We start from the raw sequence: 23,864 nt of genomic DNA, 5'->3' as shown, positions 1-23,864 counted from the left end.
ATCTTGAAACATTATCTACGTCAGTACAACATAATAACTGTTCTTAAGGATGGAGTCTTGTCAAATTCATTGTTATTAAAAAGTTTTTATTTTTTCACAGAATGTGCATTAAGATACACTTAATTAAAAAAAGATGAGGAAACCATCAGCATTAATGTTGCCTCAAAGTGAGCGGAAGTTCACTTTCTAAAAATAGCATTTCTTTGGATAAAATTGCAAAAATTGAACCATACCTTATACAAGTGTACATAGACAAAATACTTGATGTTGATTTTCAAATATTTAAATAGTATGAATATACAGTACGATATGCCAATTGTATATTTTAGGGAAAACATTGGTATATACCTTAACTTGTTCATATTCAAATTCGAATTTCCTCTGTCTAATTTTAAAATATACCCATTTGAGCCAAAAACATTGAAATTATATAATGACCATATAATTACAAATTCCTATAATTTTGTCTAATGATTGACAATTCCTTATAGTTTTTCTGCAAGAAAAAATATAGGTCATCACACATTTAAGAAAGGTGAATATGACGAACAGGTGAGATCAGGTGCCTAGGAGGAATAAACATCCCCTGTCGACTCCCGCTGTGAGCCCTATATCCTGATCAGGTTAACGGCGTTATCCGTAGACAAAATCAGCGTGCCAAGAAAATGAGCTTTTTTTTTTCAAATTCAAGTTGTATATTCTTTTAAAGTGACTTTTTTATCAGTGTTATAAGCAAATAAGCAGTCATGATTTGTTATGATGCTTTGAAAAATATGATGTTTTTAAAAAGTAACAATCATTTACTAGCTGCTTTCGTGAACTAAAGTTTTCAAGAAATCTAATCCGAATTTTCTCTATATTTGTTTCTTAAAACTAAAACACACTTCTCTTTAAACTCATTTATGATTACAACGTAACTGATGCATTTTAATGGTAAAAAACACTTTGTGTTGAAATTTAATCATTTTCATTTAATAGGATAATTCGATTATATCAAAATTCAGAGAACAGTATCACCGCCGTATATCGATACTGATGCAGTTTGCACATCATTTCTCTCTCTCTCTCTCTCTCTCTCTCTCTCTCTCATAAACAGAACATGTCAAATTGAGTATGATATACAATAATCATTCATATTGTTGACATTCATGCATTGCTATTGTAAATGCATATTAATTACTTTAGTTTGGAATTTTGAAAAAAAAATAAGCATCTATTCCTGCTGAAATTTTGTAAGAATTGAGTTCTACATTTTTGCTAAACGTATTATCATCAACATCTTTGATTCCTATAATTTATGAGGATTTTGTTGTGATAGGTATTCTTGGAAATATATACAGACCCTGAAGCATACCACTACACCACTTGCACGGAATAGTACGAAACGATTCTTGCACTGAACGGTGAACAGTTTGCACGAAATGCTGAACGATCTGCAGGAAACGGTAAACGCTTTGCACGAAACGCTGGCCACTTAATAGGCGTGACTTGTACACTTTTTGAACGGTCTGCACGAAACGGTAGGCGTGGCCTTCACGGTTTGATTTTTTGGGGGTATTATTTGGTTCATCCCTAGGTTAGTTTAAACAAGTAATAGTTTCAATAGAATGACAGTATTCTAGATATCAAAATAGGCTGAAAGAAATGATAATGATTCATTTTAAAATGGTTGCTCATGTACGACGCGGTATATTTCAGTTTTAGTTATTAGATCATTGCCTTATGAACACGTTGGATTTTTTTTATTTCGGAAATAAAAGAAAAGTATACACAATTGTACCATCACGGAATATTGATTAATCACATTTTATTGATTCGTTGCTCCATTAGATTCATTGAAACTGAATATGAAATGATCGCGTCTGTTTCGCTATTTTTGTACATTCATGTGTTGTTAAAATACGTTTGCATTTTTTATATTCCAGGCTTCTTCCGAAAGACTGATGTTAAATAGACTTATAAATTTTATATCTTATATGCATGTGTACGTGTATGAAAATAGATAAACTGATTTCAAAAAACTTCTCATCACGAAAGGTTGAAACATTTCTGGGCGGGGAGAGGGTTGTGAACGGTCTGCACGGTACGATAGGCATGACCTGCACGCTTCGATGTTTTCGACATTATTTGTTTCATCCTGGGGTTAGTTTAAACATGGAATAGTTAAATGACTTATAAACACATTGGTATAAAAGGAAATGACTTTTTTTTTACTTTGGAAATAAAGGAAAAAGATGCATAAACTGTATTGTTATGGAATATTGATTATTCAGCTTTATTCGTTGCTATATTAAATTCATTGAAAAAAGTGGCGTCTGTTACGCTATTTTTGTACATTCAATCTGAGTACGATTTGTATATCCTATGCTTTTTCTCAAAGACATATGTTGGATACTACTTTAGAATTCCACATACATGTATATAACAACAGATAAAATGATTTTTAAAAGAATCGTCACGTATTAAAGACCGGAGCATATTTTCGGGGGGGGGGGGGGGGGGGTGGGGGATGGGGTTGTATCTACACATCATATTAGTCAGTCAATAAAATCCTGTTACGCTGGATAAGAAGGGAAAATGCATAATAATAAGATACAATCAAGCATATAAATGAATAAATAACACAAATAATGACTAACTGCGGTAATGATCAACATATAAGCGAGCGGATCTAACATCCAATTTTAATCAGATTCCTGAATTTGCCTCAATTTTAACCCTATAGAAAACTGCATTTATTTTTGAGAGACAAAAGATATAAACACCTCTTTTGTCATATTTCATTTGCCCCCGCCAATGTTTACATCTTCTGTACGAATGTTAATTTCAAATGTCCAGATTAGCTCAAGCTGATCACCTTTATTGTGGTAACAAAAACACCTTGGAATTTACAGAGAATATACATTCAAGTTATACACAGGTCAGTCTTTCCATTATGCGGACATTTCCGATAAACAACTTTGATGAAAATATTTTTTATTATTTAAAGAGAGAAATCTATCATACAAGTGCAACAAATAAATTAATACTATATACAAACAAGAGGCCCATGGGCCACATCGCTCACCTGAGTCACCTTGGTCCATATCAGAAGATTTTCCATATCTATTTGCATGGAAAACCGTAGTCCCTATTATGGCCCCAAACCTTCCCCTGGAGGCCATGGTTTTTGCAAACTTGAATCTACACTATGTCAGAAAGCTTTCATGTAAATGTGAACTTCTTTGGCCCAATGGTTCTTGAGAAGAAGATTTTTAAAGATTTTCCCTATATATTTGTATGTGAAACTTTGATCCCCTATTGTGGCCCCATCCTACCCAAAGGGGGGGGGGCATGATTTTAACAAACCTGAATCTGCACTATATCAAGAAGCTTTCATATAAATCTCAGCTTTTCTGGCTTAGTGGTTCTGGGAAGGAGATTTTTAAAGATTTTACCTATATTTCTGTATGTAAAACTTTGACCCCCTATTGTGGCCCCATCCGACCCCCGGGGGCCATGATCTTCACAATTTATAATCTGCACTATATCAGGAAGCTTTCATATAAACCTCAGCTTTTCTGGCTCAGTGGTTCTTGAGAAGAAGATTTTAAGAGATTTTCATATAAATTTGTATGTAAAACTTTGATGCCCCCCTTGAGGCCCCATCCAATCCCCGGGGTCCATGATTTTAACAAACTTAAATCTGCACTATATCAAAAAAAAAAAAAGCAAAAAAAAAAACAAAAAACAAAAAACAACAACAAAACAACAAACTTTGACCCCTATTGTGGCCCCATCCGATCCCCGGGAGCCATGATTTTGACAATTTAGAATCTGTACTATATCAGGAAGCTTTCATATAAATCTCAGCTTTTCTGGCTTAGTGGTTCTTGGGAAAAAGATTTTTAAAGATTTTTCCTATATATTTGTATGTAAAACTTTGATCCCCTATTGTGGCCCCATCCGACCCCCGGGGGCCATGATCTTAACAATTTAGAATCTGCACTATATCAGGAAGCTTTCATATAAATCTCAGCTTTTCTGGCTCAGTGGTTCTTGAAAAGACGATTTTTAAAGATTTTCCCTATATATTTGTTTGTAAAACTTTGATCCCCTATTGTGGCCCCATCCGACCCCCGGGGGCCATGATTTTAACAATTTAGAATCTGTACTATATCAGGAAGCTTTCATATAAATCTCAGCTTTTCTGGCTCAGTGATTCTTGGGAAGAAGATTTTTCCTATATATTTGTATGTAAAACTTTGACCCCTATTGTGGCCCCATCCGACCCCCGGGGGCCATGATTTTAACAATTTAGAATCTGTACTATATCAGGAAGCTTTCATATAAATCTCAGCTTTTCTGGCTCAGTGGTTCTTGGGAAGAAGATTTTTAAAGATTTTCCCTATATATTTGTATGTAAAACTTTGATCCCCGATTGTGGCCCCATCCGACCCCCGGGGGCTATGATTTTAACAATTTAGAATCTACATTATATAAGGAAGCTTTCATATAAATCTCAGCTTTTCTGGCTCAGTGGTTCTTGAGAAGAAGATTTTCCCTATATATTTGTATGTAAAACTTTGATCCCCTATTGTGGCCCCATCCGACCCCCGGGGGCCATGATCTTAACAATTTAGAATCTGCACTATATCAGGAAGCTTTCATATAAATCTCATCTTTTCTGGCTCAGTGGTTCTTGAAAAGACGATTTTTAAAGATTTTCCCTATATATTTGTATGTAAAACTTTGATCCCCTATTGTGGCCCCATCCGACCCCCGGGGGCCATGATTTTAACAATTTAGAATCTGTACTATATCAGGAAGCTTTCATATAAATCTCAGCTTTTCTGGCTCAGTGATTCTTGGGAAGAAGATTTTTCCTATATATTTGTATGTAAAACTTTGACCCCTATTGTGGCCCCATCCGACCCCCGGGGGCCATGATTTTAACAATTTAGAATCTGTACTATATCAGGAAGCTTTCATATAAATCTCAGCTTTTCTGGCTCAGTGGTTCTTGGGAAGAAGATTTTTAAAGATTTTCCCTATATATTTGTATGTAAAACTTTGATCCCCTATTGTGGCCCCATCCGACCCCCGGGGGCTATGATTTTAACAATTTAGAATCTACATTATATAAGGAAGCTTTCATATAAATCTCAGCTTTTCTGGCTCAGTGGTTCTTGAGAAGAAGATTTTCCCTATATATTTGTATGTAAAACTTTGATCCCCTCTTGTGGCCCCATCCGACTCCCGGGGGCCATGATTTTAACAATTTAGAATCTGCATTATATAAGGAAGCTTTCATATAAATCTCATCTTTTCTGGCTCAGTGGTTCTTGAGAAGAAGATTTTTTAATGACCCTACCCTATTTTTACCTTTTCTTGATTATCTCCCCTTGGAAGGTGGCCTGGCCCTTTATTTTAACAATTTAGAATTCCCTTTACCTATGGATGTTTTGTGCCAACTTTGGTTGAAATTGGCCCAGTGGTTGTTGAGAAGAAGTTGAAAATGTGAAAAGTTTACAGACGGACAGACGGACGGACAGACGGACGGTCGCCGGAATACGGGTGATCAGAAAAGCTCACTTGAGCTTTCAGCTCAGGTGAGCTAAAAATACTACCAAGGGTGATAAAATGGTATCGAACTTTGCTGTGCCTGATGGTTTTATAATAAATTGGGTTTCCCCCTGATTATTTCCAGATTTTCACCGTTGAAAGCCCGTCTTAGAGATAGTTTGAAATGATTGCTCAAATTCTAAACAATGTTTACCTGTCCTACATCCCATTCGGAAATTACTTGCACGGTCTTTACGTTTCTGTGGGCGTAGTTTGAACGATCTGCACGTTTCTATGGGCGTGGCTTGATCATACACGGAAAGATTCTTGCACGAAACGATTTGCACGGAACGCTGAACGATCTCCACGAAACGCTGAACGGTCTGCACGGAACGGTGAACGGTTTGCACGAAGCGAAACGAAACGTTTTGGAGGTGCAGTAGCACGCTTCGGGGTCTGTACCAAGAAAACGTTTCTTGACCACACACGGCAGCTAACTGTGCAATAGGAGAATCGCCTGCTGGAAAACGAATTAACACTAACATATGATACATGTTTTCATTTCAGAACTTCGTTTCTCAACTGATCAAACAATTTAAATGTTGGACAGGTAGTGAAAAGTAACAAACCTAATCCTGTTAATTCCAAGTCAAATAATACAAGTGGGGTGTTGGAGGAAAATGTTGCTTGCTGAAGTGCTGTTTGACAATTGGCTATGGTGTCATTGTCGTACCAGTCTCATCAAATGCAATCTCACACTTGAAATTTCCCCATCTCTCGTCTCCATCACAACTGTTGATTGCTACCTAAAATTTTGATAGTCATCATTATCTAGCTTTAATGAAATGTTGTGATGAGAAGTCTATATTCTTAATAAAAGAAATGTATCAACGTTTTTTTTTAGTTTGGAAATTATCTTTTCTGCCAGTTATACACTGTGAATCTACCTAGTGAAAAATACAGTTCAATAATTTAAACATGCATAGAATATTTTCAATTCTTTTTTGGCAATTTGTAATCAAACATCGGATACTTATGAGCATGAAAGTTGAAGATAAAGAACAGTGGACGATATCATACCTCCTATAAGTAATACAAAATATATAGTTGGGTAAACACGGACCCCTGGACACACCAGGGGTGGGACAGATGCCTAGGAGGAGTAAGCATCCCCTGTCGACCGGTCACTCCCGCCGTGAGACCTATATCCCGATCAGGTAAACGACGTTATCCGTAGTCAAAATGAGTGTACCGTACATGGAACTCCTAAATCACACTTTTCTCAATAATGTGATATCTCCTGACTTACTAGAGTAATTAGCATACAACTTGTTAGTTTATATATATATATATATATATATATATATATATATATATATATATATATTAATCTAATCTAAATATTTTATTTATGACATGTTTTATCTAAAACTATTGACGTGTCAGCAACGTATTCCTTAATCTGGAAAATGTCCAATTTCATCATTCGGGTTCTGTTATTTTCGTGCGAAAAGCAGTAGCTAGAGTTGGACCATATTATTATCGAACTGCCTATGGTCGAAACCGGAAAAGGTGTTTCTGTGCATATACAGTCTACCAAACAGCAACATATGCTTACATAATGGTTAAACTTTAGTAACCAGATATGCGCACAGAAGGTGCGGAAGCAAGCTCGGCATGTACAATTAAGTTTCGGAAGTCAACTAGACATTTGCTATGGCCTAATAACATCCAGGTAATAAACAAAAGATAATTGAAAACAAAACCAAACAAATTAAGGCACATATCCAGTGCAACGATACAACTGAAAAATGCTACATAAAGTCAAACTTTTTAACAGTCTAGTTTTTGAAGCCATTTTGTTCATGCCTAGTCCAGTATCTTGCATACACGAAGAAAGAAAAGTCAACATGCATGATCAAGGAAATTCTGTGGTTTTTCTATTCAACAGAGTGTGACATTGGATTTTATGGAGAAAATTGTACTCAGAAATGTGGACACTGTGTGGATATAAGTGATTGTAATAAAGCATCAGGCGTATGCAGGGACGGGTGTCAGCGGCATTGGAATGGTTCTAGATGCGATGGTAAGTGTATAACTACGTAAAACTATTGAATTGCTGAATTAGAAATAGTACCCTATTGTTTTCATCTCAACAGAGATTTCCTGACTTCAGATCATTTCATTGCCAAGTTGCATGTATCGCACATAACTCATCGTGTCAGCTAAATACCCAAAGTACAAAATGTACTCCTGAGAAACTTGTATCAAAATAAGTTCGCAGTAGCCTTGTTATTTTTTTTATCGGATATAGATATAGATTTATTTTACATACATTTGCATAATTAACATTGGCTTTTAATTTTCACAATATGCATAGACTCCAATGTGTTATGGAATATGTCTTAATTTTAAAACACCTCTATTAATCAGCAATTAACTTGTCGATATAGCGCCCAGCGCGGTGCCCATTTCAGAATGCAAAAAAAAAAAACTTATATGAATATATAATTTTCTATAATCTATCGTACTTCTTACGAGGTAAAAATGAATTATAAAAAACACATTTTCAATAATTTCAGCAATGCCAGAGTTTAATCATGAAATGGATATATTCATGAAAGGTAAAGATAACGAACAGTGATCAATCTCATAACTCCTATAAGTCATACAAAACAGATAGTTGGGCATATGAGAACATACCATAGAATCTAACTAGATTTCAACAAAATATTCCTTGATTGTCGCAAATTTTAACAAAAATTACACCCCCCCCCCAAAAAAAAACACGCAAGGAATGTAAATATAGAATAAGTAATTATCTTTGGTATATGATAGATTATTAATCCTTGATAACATTCCGGATGCACATTTAAATTTAAACATTCTACTAAAATTATACTTACATTCTTAGTCATTTTACGGTGTTCATGTACGCATTCATTCATTTCTACAACGATCTTATTGATATCTAATCTGGTCGCTGTCATCCAATGCTTAGAAGGAACATGGCACTAATCTGTTTTTAACTTCTCATTCGAAAGACCAGTGACTCTCACAAATAAATTGCATAAGCTACATGCAGCTTTTCGGCTTTTTCGTGGGTTGGGGGTTGGTTCTTTTAAAATAAAAGTCACGTTGTTAAATATAGTCAGTTTTCTTTAGGAAATATAATATGAGTACTTGGTTTGTCCTTTCAACTCCTCTCACTGTTTTAAAGCTGGGGGCTTTGTAAACAAATAGAAGATGTGTGCATTGCAAAGATTACCTCCTGAACATATGGGTATGTTGTTGAGAGAAATTTAACGAGGTATATTCATAATAAAAGGAAAGGGCTGCGTTTACATAATATTGCATTTATGTAATATATTTTACATAAACTCTTGCAAACGCTGATTTACACAAAGCATCAAATTCTGCAAGATTCAAATCTACGATGTCCAAGTTTATAAGTTAACCCATATATTGAATAAGCTACCCTGACTATATATGAAAATTTTAACGACTAGGTAATTGATATATTGCCGACCTTCCTTTAATCATATGTTACAAAGCAAATTATGTCACAGCTTGATGATGGCTGATGATACCTTAAGGGTGTATTCTAGTGGTACTTTTACCGCGAGTGAGTCTCCATACTTTTTAAAGTCGTAACTATGGGGATGCGTGTGTTTTATTTCGTATGCACAAAGAAGAACATTAACATCTGTTTTTATTTGTAAGTAATGTTAATAAACTTAAAAAAATTAATTAAAACATGGCCATTTTTTACTTATTTTCTCATTTTACGACATTCATGATGACGTTACGATTGTAAACAAACTCGAGCTCGAAGACGCACACTGTACGATGTCGCATTTAGTCTATTCTAAAGCAGTCCAGAAACATATATGAAGTAAAACGGCAGTTATAGATCAGTCTGCATCCGATATTCTCACAAGTGAGTGGCAGACAAAGAAAATTACAGACAAGCAGGCACAACCACGCACATGGTGACACACTACAGTAATGTAGTAATATTCGATGTTATTAAGATCGGGCTCGATATTCCCGATACTGATCAGCTGTCAAGTTAGTTGTATTCAAGTCACAGACCAGACCAAACCTTTAGAGACGATCATCTCGGAGATCTATACAACTCAGCCTATGGTGAGCGACTTATGTAGTTACTACACTAACTGGGCACTCTTTATTATATGTATACCACGTAATTCACAACAGTATATCACTAAGTATATATTAAATTCCGATTTTATTTTTTATCTAAGTTTTATTTATGCATAAAATAAACCATGCAGCAATTAAGATCCAACAAAATTCGAAATGCTATACTGCTGTTGTGTAATTTCCGTCTGATCGATATGAAAGTAAACTGATAACGTCATGACTATACATCGTGTGACGTTGACACATGCAAGGAATTTGTTTATGTGTGCCATGCAAATATCGACAAAATGTGGAGTATTTGAAATATATGACATGGGATATATAGAATATATATGTGAAACGCTGAGAATTTATTGATATTAAGAAGGTATGTTGATATCATTCATTGACAATTTTGTTTAACGGAAAAAAACATTCCATTTAGCATGTCGATCCGATTTTCCTCTGTCACAGACTGAAATAAAACTGCAAAGTGACACATTAGGCCGCATACTTTTAGAGACTTTTTGTACACCGTTTGAAAGGTCATAAACTAATGTACACGGCAATTACTGATAGAATCGTTTGTTAAGAAAACTTTTAAAGAAAACTGCATAGCATCAGCCATCAGTGCAAAATGTAAAACATGGGCTAGATGGTTTCGTGTTTAAATGTTCAATAATTATTTCTTATTGAAAGTGGTAGGATTCTATCAGTAATTCTGATATACTATGGGTATTTTACCGTCATTATCGCCAGTTAGACCAATATTTAAATCTTGGGATAATGTGTTACTTTTACATTGTCTATTAAGGTACCTCCATGATCTATTTATAACAGTCATGTAATGACGTCATACGGAAGCGCATGTTTGTCATGTTGTTATGATACAAAATGTTCTCATCTAAACAACCAAAATAGTTTTTAAGAGTTAGTAGCTTCCTCTCTCTGTGTAAGACAGATTTTAAAAATTATGCAGTTTACGTGCATAAATGAAGCATGACCTACCTTAACATACCCGCGTACACTTTCAAAACATGTTTGGGAAAATGACTCTGGACGGTCGACAGGCATTAGGACTGAAAATGCGTTCATTTGACATATCTGCAACAATGAATCTTCTTCTTCTGATGGAATGTGATGACATTTCTAATGAAATGTCCGAAATTCCTACACCGGAAGTTGTAATGAGTTACCCGCATCTACCCATGATTTGATCCAGTATTCCAGAATGTGATGTGAATGCAGCTTCTTGTTGGTAGAGACTTAATTGAAGCCCATCACATTACAGAACATATTACTGGACCTCGTGGACAACCATTTGAGCAAAGAACTGGTCTTAGTTGGGCAATTATTGGCGATATCTGCCTTGGTAAACTTCACAAACAAATTACAGTAAATATGAACTAAATCTCTATTCTCAGCAATGGAAGTGTAACTGCTGCCAACCGTGTCAAAACCATATTGAAAACCACGCTGTTTTTGGCTATATTTAGATCTAAAACTTCATAGTTATTTCGGATTTCAAACATTTCGGTTGAGCATCACTGAAGAGACATTATTTGTCGAAATGCGCATCTGGTGCATCAAAATTGGTACCGTACAAGTTTTACATTATGACCCCTGGGTCGAGGCCTCTGCTGGTGGACTGTTAGTCCCCGAGGGTCTCTACAGCCCGGTAGCTAAGTACTTCGTTACTAGCTTGAAAATACGGATGTATATTTAATTCCTGTTATAAAATTTAGAAATTCATTTCAAAATTAAGGATTATCTCCCTCATGCATATCTCTTATCCTTGGACGAATTTGGCTCCACTTGTTTGGCACGCTCCACTTGTTTGGCACGCTGTTTTTGGCTATATTTAGATCTAAAACGTCATAGTTATTTCGGATTTCAAACATTTCGGCTGAGCATCACTGAAGAGACATTATTTGTCGAAATGCGCATCTGGTGCATCAAAATTGGTACCGTATAAGTTTTACATTGAAGTGAAAGAGCAGATATCATCATAGGAAATCATGATTTTCGTTTCCGTGGTGACAATGTTTTCATGAAAACCCTTGGCGATGATCGTACTGGTTTGTCAGTAGAAGAGAGGATTTTCCTAAAGATAATAGATACGTCACTCACTAAGGACAAGGACGGCTTTTGGACCGCGTATCTTCCTTTTCGGGAAAACCATTTTGATTTGCCTTACAAAAGAACTCAAGCTCTACGTCGAGCTCAGATTCTACACTCCAGTCTGCAGAGAGATCCGGAGAAAAGTGAACGGTTTGTAAAGTTTATGAAAAGGTTCTAAATAGTGCAGCAGCAGAAGTTGCACCACCACCTACACCAACTATTTGTTGTTACCTACCCTTGCTTGGCGTTCGACACCCAAGGAAACCGGAACAAATCAGAGACGTCTTTGATTCGTCAGTTATGGATGGTGGAATTTCCCTTATCGGTACTCATGTCTGGTCCAGACATGATCAACAGCTTGCATGGTATCTTACTTTGCTTTAGTAAGGACGAGGTGGCCATTGCAGCTGATATAGAGCAGATGTTTAACCGATTTCGTGTAAACGAAGCCCACTATAGTTTCCTTCGTTTCATTTGGTCGAGAGGAAACAAACCAAAAATGGCATCATAATAAAGTACAGAATGAATGCCTTCACATGTGTTTGGCAATAGTTCATCCCCAGCTATTGCATCTTATGGACTTTTTAAGACTATCGAAAAAGCTGACCCTGATGTGAAAAACTTTGTAATTCACAAATTCTACGCGGATAATGAGGTAATCTCATTACCTAATGAATTCGTTTCTATTAGTCTGATGGAGCGTACACTGTCAATCATGAAACGTGAGGGTCTGATACGTCTTCACAAAATCATGTGTGACAAAACGCTGTAATGGAGGCCTTTGGTATCCGTGATCATGGAGAACAAGTGAGAGAAATAGATAGTGGTGACACGATTCACAGATCTCTCGGACTTTGTTGGAGTTAAAACAAAAGATACTTTTGTGTTTATGGGCACCGTTTACTCGTCATGGTCTGCTTTCAACCATTAATAGTTTATTCGACACGATAGGTTTCATATATCCAATCACAATCAGCGGCAAAATTCTCCTTCAAGAATATACACCTGCAGTGGTCGACTGGGATGAACCTCTACCTGAAAACAATATTCACATATGGAAAGAGTGGCAGTCCTCTCTTCGTTATGTAAGTGATATCGCCCTTCCTCGTATGATGTCTCACATCTATGTCAGCTTAGCTCAGACGTCAGAAGTACACATAATATCAGATGCTTCAGAAAAGGCGATATCGGCATCAGCACATCTCAGAACTGTGAGTGACGGCCTAACCAGCATTCGATTCATCATGGGGAAAAGCAAGTTAGCACCCCTTAAAGGGTCTACCATATCTCGGCTGTATGGTGCTGTCTTGGCAACAGAACTTGCTGCGATCATTTCTGCCCAACTTGACATCACATTGGAATCCATGAGATATTACACAGATAGCAGAATCGTTTTAGGTTTCATTAGCAACAGGACTTGTAGGTTTTATACCTATTTAAGCAACCGTGTTGACTCTATATTACGGACATCTTCTGTCGACCAATGGAACTTTATTTCCATCGAGAAAAATCCTGCAGATTCCTGTACTATATGCTCTACTAATATTACTGATATTATGCAGCTACCCTGGATTATTGGTCAACAGTGGTTATGTGATGTTACAGAAATGGAACCTACAGTTTTCACTAGTAGAACCAGATAACGATAGAGAAATTCGACCAACTGATAGATCTGTCATTTGTGTACAAACTAATGTTACTATTATGACAACATTTAACCTCATCACTAAGAAAATTGATCATTTTGGTGATTTGAGAAATCTCATCATAGGTATTGCCTATCTCAACCAATTTTGTTACAGGTTTAAAGCCCGTCATGACAAGAATCCAGTGCTATCTACCCATTGTGACGAAATACGTGAAGCAGAGCTATTTGTCTTGAAACAGACTCAGCAAGAAGGTTTTTACAAGGAAATCAAAAGTTTAAAGGCAGGAAGATCCTTGACCAAGGACAGTTGTATCGCAACACTTTCGTCATTCTTGGATGAAAACAAACTTTTGCGTGTCGGTGGAAGAAAACATTTTGCGTGTTGGTGGAAGAATAAATAAAGCTGCTGGAAACCTCTCTTCAAAGGAAACGAATCCGATTATTCTTCCGAAGTGCAACAATATCTCTATCCTTTTGATACGTCATTTTCATAAGCAAGTAAAGCATTAAGGGAGATTATTCACAGAGGGTGCACTTCGCACAGCTGGATTTTGGATCCTTATAGGGAAAAGAGTACCAATTCATTTCCCATAGACCGCAATGTTAACCTTTGGCCCTCTCACTAATTAACTATATCGATTTTAAACAAATGACCGCAAACATTTCAAAGTTCATTCCAAGTGTTGATAAAAAATGACAAAAATATATAGGGTCCCCTGCCTTTTATAGGCCATATTTGTACTTTTTTACAACACATAGCAATATGCAGTAAATTACACACTTCATTTTAAGCACACCCCTACCATGGTAATTTCCTCAGTCATTTCTCGATTTTGTGCGATAATTTTTCATCCTGACAATTAATTTGAACCTCTATAATATTTCTTTCAATTCCAAATAATTTCACTCTTGATATTAGCCAATCACGCAACACCTAGACATTTATATCTCCGCTCAATCTTGGGTAAACTCCGTCCGGGTTACGCATACGGGGGTTTGGTACTCTCATTGCTATACTCATAATGTTAACGACCTTAAAATTAGGCAAATGTTTTATTTTCAAAGACTTTACATACTGAAGTGTATATGGATGAAAATTTAGTTCTGTAACTTCAACGTGAAGGGTACTGTGAACCCCCTTAACAAGTGTACTGTCTGCTGACAGTGCCGTTACAGGGAATGAATGATTCTGACACCTGTCCCAAGTTCGCCATCTAGCTGATGACTGTAATAAATATTATATCTGTAAATCGCATGTGATTTGTTTGTTATGGAATATACTATCATTTTAAGATAAAAGTTTGTTCATATCTTCATCCGGGTGGATTCTACCCGGAATTTGAGAATGACCCCAAATTTCCTGAAAATTCCACAAAAATTGCTGAAATATACTCTTATATTAAGTAGTAAATGGAGAATTCTGCATACTTTTACTATATTATGAAACTTACACTATATAGGTACCCAATAAATAAAATGGCTATTACCTGTTTTTCCCGCAGATTAGATTATATGATAAAACTTGTACCCCACCCCCTTCCGTAGAAATCTGCCTCCGAGACAAAGCAGGATCTCCAGGCCGATACACAGCCTTTAATGACAAAAATGGTTGATATGTAAGACACTAACACCTGGTGAGGCATCTCTGTATTTTATGCGCGGCACCTGGTACTTCTCTGGTATTACCCTCCCCCTTTACTGGGATATTTTCAGAACCCCATACTAATTTATCGTTATGGAACCTCAAAAAACTGAAATTTTGTGATCTCAATCCCATTGGCTCTTGTGTGATCCAATTTTCATAAAAATGTATTAAAAACGTGATTCTGGTTTCAAATAAAGTGAAATAAGCATTATTTCCGGATTGAAAAGTTACCTGATGAGGCCTCTATAGGGAAAAAAGTACCAATTCATTTCCCATAGACCGCAATGTTAACCTTTGGCCCTCTCACTAATTAACTATATCGATTTTAAACAAATGACTGCAAACATTTCAAAGTTCATTCCAAGTGTTGATAAAAAATGACAAAAAATATATAGGGTCCCGTGCCTTTTATAGGCCATATTTGTACTTTTTTACAACACATAGCAATATGCAGTAAATTACACACTTCATTTTAAGCACACCCCTACCATGGTAATTTCCTCAGTCATTTCTCGATTTTGTGCGATAATTTTTCATCCTGACAATTAATTTGAACCTCTATAATATTTCTTTCAATTCCAAATAATTTCACTCTTGATATTAGCCAATCACGCAACACCTAGACATTTATACCTCCGCTCAATCTTGGGGTAAACTCTGTCCGGGTTACGCATACGGGGGTTTGGTACTCTCATTCCTTGAGGCGGACGTATGATTTCATCCATTATACGTGTTGAAAGTTATTGGAGAGATATCGAGCTCCTCATTTATAAATGTATTGCGTAGATTTCTCTGACTTCGTGATACCGTGAAAATAATACGATCTGACCGTGGCACCAATTATTGGAGTTGTTGAGGAGATGAAGGTGAACACCATTAACGTGGCAGAAGGACCAGTTCAACAGTTCCAAGACAAATCTTGTATCACCTGAAAAATATCCCACACATCTCTAATATGGGTGGAGTCTGGGAGCGAGTTATTGGAATGACAAGAAAAATCATCGACTAAATGCTTTTAGAATCCTGTGGAAAAAAAACCCTCTGACACACAAGACACTAGCAACGTTCTTATGTGAAGTTTGTGCCGTCATAAACTTTCGTCCTATCTCACCAATATCTTCAGATCTAGATGAGCTGATGATTCTTACTCCAACCATGATTCTCACTGGGAAAGTTGACTTCCTGCCTGTTGTGCCCGATTTACTCAGACAAACAGATGTTTTTTTCGAGCACAGTGGAAACGTTGTACAAATGCTAACATACTTTTTTAAAAATCAGTAGCGTAAACAGTATCTTGCTATTCTACAGAACAAACGCAAGAACAAACGCAGAACAAGAAACATTTGGACTTTGAGTGATTATTAGACTTGATATGTATTTTTGGACTTTAAGTAATCAATGGACTATGATGTGCATTTTTCTGACTTATATGCTAAATATACCAAGTGGTAGCCAGCATGTACTATTTATCCGTTTTTCACCATTTGTCGTTATTTTATCCTACATTGTGGTACTGAGTGGTATCTCATAGATTCCAGATGGGGAGTGTGATGGAACCAGGAGTTATCTTTCTTTGTCCTTGTTATTTTCCTTTCGATTATTCATAGTTCTCGCTCCTTTGTGGAGCTCTTCAATTTCATTAAGTAATGTTTACAGCGCGGTGCCAGTAGACAATATTTTCTCATATTCCATCTCTGTCCCCTCAAATTGTTAGTATTATCATGTATTTACGTGTATTATATATTCTATTTATGTGTTATACATTTTATAAATTAAAACATGGTTTACTCTATTTTGTATAACTTTATTATTTTGGTTTACTCATTTACTTTAATACATAACTCTAAAGTCAAAGTGTAAATTCTACATTTCTATATCTGGGGTTTATTGTCCTATTTAGAACGACATGTTAATTTCTGTCAGGTTACAGTTTTGAAACTGGGTGCATATTTTTGGCATTTTGTCATGTCATATCATTACAAGTATTTTCTTGTGTCGATTATATATGCATGTATCATGTGTGTATGTGTGTTTGCTATTTTCTATATGTTATATTCATGTATTAATTGTATTTGTTTCAGCACTTTACCACATACACAGCTAGGCACATGCAATAAAGTATCAATCCTTATACAGTGTCTAATTGGTTATGCTAATTGTTTTCCAAAAAGCATATAAAATTTATTCGATTCAAAACAAAGTAAACAAACCGTGTAACATCATATTGAAACGCCAGGACGAAGTCATTATTTCAAGAATACGCATCGGGCATTCAAAATTGACTCATTCTTACATGTACCTACTAAACAGAGAACATCAGCCTGAATGTTTATCTTGTGACTGGCCATTAACTATGTATCACATTCTTTTATAATGCATTGATTTTACACCCATACGGAATATACTTTTTAATAGTGTGCAATCAATGCAAGAACTTTTTACAAGTATTGACAATCAGTATATCATTTGTCGAAATGCGCATCTGGTGCATCAAAATTGGTATCGTATAAGTTTTACATTATACAATGTTTATAAGAATACGACTTTTATAGAAAAATTGGAATACATGTACTTTTATAATACAACTGTATATAACGAAATGATCGGTATTATTAACTGTTGATGTATTTTAACTTTTATATCCGTCGTATGGAGACGTCAAAAGGTGTCCCGTGTCAAGGATCACAACCCCTTTGCCACGCAAAAGACCGTTTCCCTGATTTTTGAAAAAGAGTAGGCTCACTGGGGGCCGTCAGGGAAACTCAAACACTCACAACCAAACATATTTCAATAAGTTATCCGCCGTAAAATGGCTGAAATATTGCCAAAACGGCACAGAACCGTAATCAATGAATGCATGTGGTTTAAACTTGCACGAGTGATGCATCTGAAAATTCTCACTGCAATTTATTACTCAGCTGATGCATCTGACTTACAGTTTCACAGTAGGTCTATTGATTATTATCAGCGTAGCAGAATGTTAAACACAGTTTGAGGTCTTCGATACCCATATGCATTTCCTTAAGGAGGTAATCTACATCGTCATAATGGCTGACTTCCTTTTAAAACAAGGATGAAAAGATAACTTTCAGCAATATTTGACGAATCGTTTTCAATTTAAATACCTAACCGAGTATCTTAACATACCGACTGCTGAGGTTCGAGTTCAGCAGGTGTTTTAAAAAAAATTCAGATTAACTTATACTAAAACTGTATTTTTTGACAAAATAAAGTAAATTTGAAAATTTTCAACTTCAAAACAATGTCGTACATATCCTCCACTCTTCATCTACATCAAATTTTGTGGTGTACCATACCTCCGTAAGACATACGATGATTATCAATATCATACGTCCCCTCATTTCAGTACGTTCAGTACTTTGATTGATGATAGAACGTAGCTTTTACATTGATCATAGTCACTTATAATCTCTTACACACATGTGTTGACATTGCTGTTCGCCGAGTTCACTATTCATAATCATATTCCCCAAACAAAGTTTGGGAACATATTGTTTTTACTCTGTTTCTTACTATTATTATTATTTTTCACCGTTATTTTTTTGTCCGGGAGTGTTCTCAGAAACTACACGAGGGATCGATATGAAACTTTCCAGGATGATAGTGTAGCATTTGTAGATGTGGAGAACGAGATTAATTTTGTCTGCACGTGCATGCATGCATGCGCACGCACGTGCATTGCAATTTTGGTACAAAATATTGGAAATCAGAATACACAAGGAATCGCCATGAAACCTTAATAGGATGATAGTATATCATTTGTAGATGCGCAAAACGATTTTTGTCACACGCGCGTGCATGCGCATGCACGTGCATCACATGTTTTGTACACTAACTTTGTAATCAATCTAACTTTTTTGTTGTTCATTGAAATAGTTTGATATTCATATCAGAGGTAGATATTGAGACATTTAACTGGTTGCGTGGTCAAAATTACCAATCTGCACGCGCATGTACGTGCGCTTCTTTTTGATTAGATAATGCTTCAACATATGCAACTCTCTTATTGATGAAGCGAATAAGTTGATATTCACAGCATAGGAAGATAATATGTGTATCTATATATATTTTTTGGTGTAATAAAAAATGCCAGGACATGCGCGCATGCGCGTGCATCGTCTTTCAAATGCTTATTTTTAAAGGACGATAACATTTTTGTTTTTCATTAAATTCTTTTGATGTTGAGGTTTTAGATGTGTCTTAGTACTCCTTACAAATTGCTTTGGTTCAAATTATTGCTCAGCACGTGCATGCACGTGTTCTGATTTCTGATTGGACGATTTTAAAATCACTATAACTTTCTTATATGCGATGCAAACATATGAAATTCATACTGTGGGTATATGATACAAATGCCTGTTGAATGACATCAAGAAAAATACGGAATCATACTCGCGTGCGCGTGAATGCACGTACAGTGCTCTCTTTCATTTCTTGGTACTGAATTGACCATATTAAACGTACTAACTAAAGGTTGAAATAAAATGATTTTTTGCTATAGGTTTACTGTGACACAACTTTTTAATATGGGGAACATATGTAACGGTCCCCGTTACAATTAGAACTAGTTATAAAATGATTTGTCACACGTACGAATAAATCATACTCGTTTAATACATTATTAACAATAATAGTAATTCATATAAATTAACCACTGGCATATTGAACATGTTGACATTGCAAAACTCTGAAAAGTAATAAAGACAAGCGTTTTGTTACCGTTACTGATCGGGGATTTGAAAGTTCATGTTTTCTCACATAGATAACAACGTTAAAATGTTAAAACAGGTTATATATCATGGCAAGTTGATATACAATGGAGTGTAGCTCTTCTAGTCGGACTGTTTGTACATCTCCACTCTAGTGTACTTTATCTACAGGTGGCTCTCCAAAGTAGGCGGATCTGGCGAGTTATGATTAGAAAGTCTAACACAACTATTCCACCAATAACCAAAGCCAAGACGGTAGCTCCAATATAGCCCACAGCAGCGGCAGATGGTCGCTCGTCATTAGCACTGATCCTTTTGTTAGAGGCCGATGACAGATTCTTAAAATCCATGCTTAGATGACGGTTTATTTGGGTCAGCTTCTGATTTAGTTCTAGGTACTGTCGAAGCTGGTTAATTTTATTGTTCCAAAACTCAATTTTCTTTGCGTATTCACAGTCACACAGGCACATGTCATCTGCTGAAAGATATTACTGAGAATCAAATTTTTTTACTCTCTTTAAGATAAATCCATTTTCATAGGGATCTACCTACATTTTTAAATACATTTATTATGATACGTCGCATTGAAGACAGGAGGTACACAGGGCATGTGTATAGTCTTCATGAATGATTGATTGTATATTGTTTAACGTTCCTATCGAGGATTTTTCACTCACATGGAAACGCCACCAATACCGGCGAAGGGCTTCAAATTTAGGCCTATGTTCGACACAGGCTTGTCGCAGCTGGGATTCGAACCCCGACTTCCCGCATGCGGGGCGAACGCTCTACCTATAAACCACTACGGCGGTTTGGCATTCAGGAAGAAGACAAGGAATGTGTATGACCTTCAGGAAGACATGGAGGAATGTGTATGACCTTCAGGACAATGAATGTGTATGACCTTCAAGTGGAACACAAGGAATATGTATGAGCTTGAGCTTACCGGGAATCAGTCCCAGTCCGGAACCATACAATCTCACCCCAGACAAAATCGTGATTTCTATCCTACATCGTATCTGTTAGATAATAAGAAACAACTTATTTGATAACAAGAAATATGTGCAAAATTGAAAAGGGATATATACATGCATCATTTAAGCTATAGTAGTGCCAACTGCCAAAAACAATTCAAGATATTTTGCGGACAACAACTTCATATCTCCAGACTGGATTTACCTTTGACCATGTGACAAAAATCAATAGGGGTGATCTATTCCTTGGGATGTACCAGTGTAGCAAGTCTGCTGTCAATTAAACATGGTTCTTAAAATATAGAAGACAATATATTACTATGTCAAGTTTGACCTTAGACCACGTGAACTCTAGATTATTAGGGGTAATCTACGCCTTATAAATGATATGCCAATGTACCAATTTTGATGTCTGTCAAGGTATGGTTTTCAAGATATTGAGCGTACAGTATATTCCTATGTCCAGTTTGACCTTTACCTATGACCATGTAACCCCAAAATCAATCGGGGTCATTTACTCCTTACAATATACCAAGTATGATGTCTATCAAGGAAAAGGTTCTCAAAATACTGAGTGGACAGTATCTTCCTATGTCCAGAGTGGATTGAACCTTGACTTTTTAACTTGAAAATCAATTGGGGGTCCTCTTCTTCTCATAACCAACCCACATATGAAATGTCATTACGATCAAGTGAATGGTTCTCAAGATATTGAATGGACAACTGTACAAAGCAACATGCTGCTCCTCTTTGAAAGGGGGAGGGGGGGGGGGGGGGGGTAAGACATCACATTCAATGGAAATATTCATATCCTGTGATAAGTCACCAAAAAATTACTTAAATTTGTAAAACACCATTCTGATTCTATGTAAAGTAGTATAAAGTTTATTATGGCGTCGGTGGCCGAGTGGTTAGGCCGTCAGACTCTCGACCGAAAGGTCGTAGGTTCAAGTCCTGGCCACGACAGGGCTGACGTTGTGTCCTTGGGAAAGGCACTTTACATGAATTTCCTCACTCCACCCAAGTGTAAATGGGGTATCTGGCTATAGACAGTGAAAGATATTGTTAGAATGTTAGTGCTCTAGCGCTTGTAATGGCAGCTTGCACTGTATGCTTCCTAGGAGGCTGAGAAAGTTCTAGATTGATATAAGGTCTGTCGGGGTAATAACGTACATTGATTATTGTAAAGCTGCTTTGAGCAGCATATGCTGGAAAAGGCGCTATATCAAACCAATTATTATTATTATTATTATATTAAAAGATGATGTTGTTCCTAGTTGACAATATCTATGTAGTGTTTGGTGATCAGGTCTTCCAACAGTCTGTTGGAATTCCCATGGACACGAAATGTGCTCCTTTATTAGCTGACCTGTTTACATCTTCTTGAGTATTTATTCAAAAGTTTGTACTTGAAATCTCTGCAGTTGCCTTCAACTCGACATTTAGATATATCGACGTTTTATCTATCAACAAAACATTTTTCATGTCGATTCGATATATCCCAGTGAAAACTCGAAATAATAATAAAAAAAAAAACAACGCCAAAGAGTCTTCCACATCTGGTACAATTGGACATTTTATTAAACATAGATGTGGACGGTGAATTAACAACTCAACTTTATGACGAACGGCATGATTTAAGCTCCATCGTCAACTTTTCATATTCATGTAGCAATATTCCATTACCACCTGCATATGGTGTTTATGTCTCTCAACTGATTCGATATGCAAGAGCATGTTCTGAGTATGACTAGTTTTTTAAATCCAGGCAGGCTCCTAACAATTAAGCTCATGTTACAGGGTTTTCAAAAATTTCGTTTAAAGTCAACATTACGCAAAACCTATGGTCGTTATAATAACGATCTAATTTACAAATACAATCTGCCATTGGATAAAGTGCTTTCTGACGTGCCAACCGAAATAACGTAGTCGCGAATGGTTTACAGGATGTGTTTATACGGGAATAATATGTCATTAGATTTATAGTAATACTATAATAGAAACATATCTTTCATTGTTACTTTTCGATGTTCGGCCGGGATTACATTTCTTACATTTGTTATTTAAGGTGTTCGGCATCATCTAAAACAAAGACAGATTATAAATTCTTATATACTTTCTGTATATTCACAGATATTCATTACATCACCCGAGTAAACCTGTCAGCGTCCGTCAAAAATTGAACATTTTTAACTTGATAACTACCAGTTCATTTTTTTTTTCAAATTTGGTAGGAAGCTAGGAAAATGGGATTTAAGAACTCTGTACCCTTGGGGCCTTAGGGGCGGTGGAAATTTGACAATTAAAAAATCTTTTATACAACCAAGCATCTGCAAGACAACTAAATGCAAGGGATGTAGAGCAGGAAGGCCTCTACCAAAATTGTAAATTTCATGATCCCCGGGGTAGGAGTTCTGACCCCACGGTGGGGTCCAACTAGGGATATAGTGTTTAGGTGTAAAACACTTAAATAACATCTTCTTTAGTGCTATTGATACTAAATTGAAATTAAATGATCTTAGGGGTTAAGGGTTTGGTTTCAGGGTGGTGTCAAAATTATACTAGTTAACAATTTGAAGGACTTCTTTAAGTTTGCTGTTACTGTATAAAATCTAAAATGCATACTTAGGAATAGCAGAAAAGAATGCACGAAAATGGTGAATTTCACAACCCAGGGTTTTGACTCTAGGGTGGGTCCACATTAGTCATATCTTTTCATATTAATACATATATTATATGTAAAGCCTTTCATCAGTGTATGCACTATTGAGGGCATTTTAGTTTTAAGAACACATCTTGATTTATACTGTTGCTGAACATTAGAATTCAGAACAGATTTTTTTCCTCTAGATTTCATAGCCCTTGGGAGTAGTGATACTAATAAGAACGTGTTTTCTATTTTGGGTGATAGAGGGAAAGTTCCTATGGTTAAAAAACGACAGAAAATCCATTGCTTCTTCCTACTTATTGCCGTTGCAAACAGATGTTAGGTATTTTTACAAACTATGATCCAATCTGATTAAAATAAGACTGAAAATTTGAGTTAGCAAATTTTA

At 36.1% G+C, this 23,864-nt stretch overlaps 1 long non-coding RNA gene and 1 pseudogene across 1 annotated transcript in view; one reads left to right on the top strand and one right to left on the bottom strand.

Annotated features, from left to right (window-relative positions):
* LOC125672751 (uncharacterized) overlaps positions 1-23,864 on the top strand; it is an 86,495-nt pseudogene that overhangs the window by 12,579 nt on the left and 50,052 nt on the right.
* Positions 19,700-23,864, bottom strand: part of LOC125672943 (uncharacterized) — a 13,342-nt gene continuing 9,177 nt past the window's right edge. The window contains exon 3 of the long non-coding RNA XR_007369181.2: positions 19,700-20,312. This is a non-coding gene — a long non-coding RNA (uncharacterized LOC125672943). The remainder of the gene's footprint in view (positions 20,313-23,864) is intronic.

The sequence above is a fragment of the Ostrea edulis genome, chromosome 9, assembly GCF_947568905.1.
Source record: "Ostrea edulis chromosome 9, xbOstEdul1.1, whole genome shotgun sequence".
NCBI classification, from domain to species: Eukaryota; Metazoa; Mollusca; class Bivalvia; order Ostreida; family Ostreidae; genus Ostrea; species Ostrea edulis.
The sequence above is the reverse complement of the archived record's forward strand: the minus strand, read 5'-3'. Positions and strand labels throughout refer to the sequence as shown.